At 43.8% G+C, this 4,059-nt stretch overlaps 8 non-coding genes across 8 annotated transcripts; all 8 read left to right on the forward strand.

Annotated features, from left to right (window-relative positions):
* The first annotated feature begins 42 nt into the window (after positions 1-42).
* LOC129116445 (5S ribosomal RNA) lies at positions 43-161 on the forward strand. The gene has a single exon (XR_008533531.1). It is a non-coding gene; the product is annotated as a 5S ribosomal RNA (ribosomal RNA).
* A 377-nt stretch (positions 162-538) lies between these two features.
* On the forward strand, positions 539-657 carry LOC129116450 (5S ribosomal RNA). Its single transcript, XR_008533535.1, has one exon. It is a non-coding gene; the product is annotated as a 5S ribosomal RNA (ribosomal RNA).
* Positions 658-1,036: 379 nt separating this feature from the next.
* On the forward strand, positions 1,037-1,155 carry LOC129116451 (5S ribosomal RNA). Its single transcript, XR_008533536.1, has one exon. It is a non-coding gene; the product is annotated as a 5S ribosomal RNA (ribosomal RNA).
* A 378-nt stretch (positions 1,156-1,533) lies between these two features.
* LOC129116452 (5S ribosomal RNA) lies at positions 1,534-1,652 on the forward strand. The gene has a single exon (XR_008533537.1). It is a non-coding gene; the product is annotated as a 5S ribosomal RNA (ribosomal RNA).
* Positions 1,653-2,030: 378 nt separating this feature from the next.
* LOC129116453 (5S ribosomal RNA) lies at positions 2,031-2,149 on the forward strand. Its single transcript, XR_008533538.1, has one exon. It is a non-coding gene; the product is annotated as a 5S ribosomal RNA (ribosomal RNA).
* A 377-nt stretch (positions 2,150-2,526) lies between these two features.
* LOC129116446 (5S ribosomal RNA) lies at positions 2,527-2,645 on the forward strand. Its single transcript, XR_008533532.1, has one exon. It is a non-coding gene; the product is annotated as a 5S ribosomal RNA (ribosomal RNA).
* Positions 2,646-3,021: 376 nt separating this feature from the next.
* LOC129116448 (5S ribosomal RNA) lies at positions 3,022-3,140 on the forward strand. The gene has a single exon (XR_008533533.1). It is a non-coding gene; the product is annotated as a 5S ribosomal RNA (ribosomal RNA).
* A 379-nt stretch (positions 3,141-3,519) lies between these two features.
* Positions 3,520-3,638, forward strand: LOC129116449 (5S ribosomal RNA). Its single transcript, XR_008533534.1, has one exon. It is a non-coding gene; the product is annotated as a 5S ribosomal RNA (ribosomal RNA).
* The last annotated feature ends 421 nt before the right edge of the window (positions 3,639-4,059 follow it).

A 4,059-nucleotide genomic window follows, 5' to 3' on the forward strand; every position in this document is an offset into this window, starting at 1 on the left:
GGTGATATAGTATCTTTAAAGGCCCTTTGGTAGGCAATATTTGCTTACGGCCATACCACCCTGAACACGCCCGATCTCGTCTGATCTCGGAAGCTAAGCAGGGTCGGGCCTGGTCAGTACTTGGATGGGAGACCGCCTGGGAATACCAGGTGCTGTAAGCTTTTCACTCCTCTTTACAAAAAGCAGAGGCGCTGCTGCTTTTTCAGTGGACACCGACAGGGTGGGAAGGAAATAGCTAGATCATGACTTGCCGGTATAGAAATGACACAAATCCAGTTAAATGATGGCTTTCATCATTCCTAAGCTCATCGATCATTTTCTTTTCAATTTTATGCTAACGTATTCTACATTTCAACAGTAAATATTAATCTTTTTACTGCACTACATTTGTGATCCTTATAGCCACTTTGTACATTCTGATTTGACATTTAAAAGCTGTGAGTGTGTCTGGCAATCTGCAGGCGCTCCCTGTATAGACGAAAGAGCAAAGCGTGGTGATATAGTATCTTTAAAAGGCCCTTTGGTAGGCGCAATATTTGCTTACGGCCATACCACCCTGAACACGCCCGATCTCGTCTGATCTCGGAAGCTAAGCAGGGTCGGGCCTGGTCAGTACTTGGATGGGAGACCGCCTGGGAATACCAGGTGCTGTAAGCTTTTTCACTCCTCTTTACAAAAAGCAGAGGGCGCTGCTGCTTTTTCAGTGGACACCGACAGGGTGGGAAGGAAATAGCTAGATCATGACTTGCCGGTATAGAAATGACACAAATCCAGTTAAATGATGGCTTTCATCATTCCTAAGCTCATCGATCATTTTCTTTTCAATTTTATGCTAACGTATTCTACATTTCAACAGTAAATATTAATCTTTTTACTGCACTACATTTGTGATCCTTATAGCCACTTTGTACATTCTGATTTGACATTTAAAAGCTGTGAGTGTGTCTGGCAATCTGCAGGCGCTCCCTGTATAGACGAAAGAGCAAAGCGTGGTGATATAGTATCTTTAAAAGGCCCTTTGGTAGGCGCAATATTTGCTTACGGCCATACCACCCTGAACACGCCCGATCTCGTCTGATCTCGGAAGCTAAGCAGGGTCGGGCCTGGTCAGTACTTGGATGGGAGACCGCCTGGGAATACCAGGTGCTGTAAGCTTTTTCACTCCTCTTTACAAAAAGCAGAGGGCGCTGCTGCTTTTTCAGTGGACACCGACAGGGTGGGAAGGAAATAGCTAGATCATGACTTGCCGGTATAGAAATGACACAAATCCAGTTAAATGATGGCTTTCATCATTCCTAAGCTCATCGATCATTTTCTTTTCAATTTTATGCTAACGTATTCTACATTTCAACAGTAAATATTAATCTTTTTACTGCACTACATTTGTGATCCTTATAGCCACTTTGTACATTCTGATTTGACATTTAAAAGCTGTGAGTGTGTCTGGCAATCTGCAGGCGCTCCCTGTATAGACGAAAGAGCAAAGCGTGGTGATATAGTATCTTTAAAGGCCCTTTGGTAGGCGCAATATTTGCTTACGGCCATACCACCCTGAACACGCCCGATCTCGTCTGATCTCGGAAGCTAAGCAGGGTCGGGCCTGGTCAGTACTTGGATGGGAGACCGCCTGGGAATACCAGGTGCTGTAAGCTTTTTCACTCCTCTTTACAAAAAGCAGAGGCGCTGCTGCTTTTTCAGTGGACACCGACAGGGTGGGAAGGAAATAGCTAGATCATGACTTGCCGGTATAGAAATGACACAAATCCAGTTAAATGATGGCTTTCATCATTCCTAAGCTCATCGATCATTTTCTTTTCAATTTTATGCTAACGTATTCTACATTTCAACAGTAAATATTAATCTTTTTACTGCACTACATTTGTGATCCTTATAGCCACTTTGTACATTCTGATTTGACATTTAAAAGCTGTGAGTGTGTCTGGCAATCTGCAGGCGCTCCCTGTATAGACGAAAGAGCAAAGCGTGGTGATATAGTATCTTTAAAAGGCCCTTTGGTAGGCGCAATATTTGCTTACGGCCATACCACCCTGAACACGCCCGATCTCGTCTGATCTCGGAAGCTAAGCAGGGTCGGGCCTGGTCAGTACTTGGATGGGAGACCGCCTGGGAATACCAGGTGCTGTAAGCTTTTTCACTCCTCTTTACAAAAAGCAGGGCGCTGCTGCTTTTTCAGTGGACACCGACAGGGTGGGAAGGAAATAGCTAGATCATGACTTGCCGGTATAGAAATGACACAAATCCAGTTAAATGATGGCTTTCATCATTCCTAAGCTCATCGATCATTTTCTTTTCAATTTTATGCTAACGTATTCTACATTTCAACAGTAAATATTAATCTTTTTACTGCACTACATTTGTGATCCTTATAGCCACTTTGTACATTCTGATTTGACATTTAAAAGCTGTGAGTGTGTCTGGCAATCTGCAGGCGCTCCCTGTATAGACGAAAGAGCAAAGCGTGGTGATATAGTATCTTTAAAAGGCCCTTTGGTAGGCGCAATATTTGCTTACGGCCATACCACCCTGAACACGCCCGATCTCGTCTGATCTCGGAAGCTAAGCAGGGTCGGGCCTGGTCAGTACTTGGATGGGAGACCGCCTGGGAATACCAGGTGCTGTAAGCTTTTTCACTCCTCTTTACAAAAAGCAGAGGCGCTGCTGCTTTTTCAGTGGACACCGACAGGGTGGGAAGGAAATAGCTAGATCATGACTTGCCGGTATAGAAATGACACAAATCCAGTTAAATGATGGCTTTCATCATTCCTAAGCTCATCGATCATTTTCTTTTCAATTTTATGCTAACGTATTCTACATTTCAACAGTAAATATTAATCTTTTTACTGCACTACATTTGTGATCCTTATAGCCACTTTGTACATTCTGATTTGACATTTAAAGCTGTGAGTGTGTCTGGCAATCTGCAGGCGCTCCCTGTATAGACGAAAGAGCAAAGCGTGGTGATATAGTATCTTTAAAGGCCCTTTGGTAGGCACAATATTTGCTTACGGCCATACCACCCTGAACACGCCCGATCTCGTCTGATCTCGGAAGCTAAGCAGGGTCGGGCCTGGTCAGTACTTGGATGGGAGACCGCCTGGGAATACCAGGTGCTGTAAGCTTTTTCACTCCTCTTTACAAAAAGCAGAGGGCGCTGCTGCTTTTTCAGTGGACACCGACAGGGTGGGAAGGAAATAGCTAGATCATGACTTGCCGGTATAGAAATGACACAAATCCAGTTAAATGATGGCTTTCATCATTCCTAAGCTCATCGATCATTTTCTTTTCAATTTTATGCTAACGTATTCTACATTTCAACAGTAAATATTAATCTTTTTACTGCACTACATTTGTGATCCTTATAGCCACTTTGTACATTCTGATTTGACATTTAAAAGCTGTGAGTGTGTCTGGCAATCTGCAGGCGCTCCCTGTATAGACGAAAGAGCAAAGCGTGGTGATATAGTATCTTTAAAAGGCCCTTTGGTAGGCGCAATATTTGCTTACGGCCATACCACCCTGAACACGCCCGATCTCGTCTGATCTCGGAAGCTAAGCAGGGTCGGGCCTGGTCAGTACTTGGATGGGAGACCGCCTGGGAATACCAGGTGCTGTAAGCTTTTTCACTCCTCTTTACAAAAAGCAGAGGCGCTGCTGCTTTTCAGTGGACACCGACAGGGTGGGAAGGAAATAGCTAGATCATGACTTGCCGGTATAGAAATGACACAAATCCAGTTAAATGATGGCTTTCATCATTCCTAAGCTCATCGATCATTTTCTTTTCAATTTTATGCTAACGTATTCTACATTTCAACAGTAAATATTAATCTTTTTACTGCACTACATTTGTGATCCTTATAGCCACTTTGTACATTCTGATTTGACATTTAAAAGCTGTGAGTGTGTCTGGCAATCTGCAGGCGCTCCCTGTATAGACGAAAGAGCAAAGCGTGGTGATATAGTATCTTTAAAGGCCCGTGTCTGGCAATCTGCAGGCGCTCCCTGTATAGACGAAAGAGCAAAGCGTGGTGATATAGTATC

The sequence above is a fragment of the Anoplopoma fimbria genome, unplaced genomic scaffold (genome assembly GCF_027596085.1).
Source record: "Anoplopoma fimbria isolate UVic2021 breed Golden Eagle Sablefish unplaced genomic scaffold, Afim_UVic_2022 Un_contig_8646_pilon_pilon, whole genome shotgun sequence".
NCBI classification, from domain to species: domain Eukaryota; kingdom Metazoa; phylum Chordata; class Actinopteri; order Perciformes; family Anoplopomatidae; genus Anoplopoma; species Anoplopoma fimbria.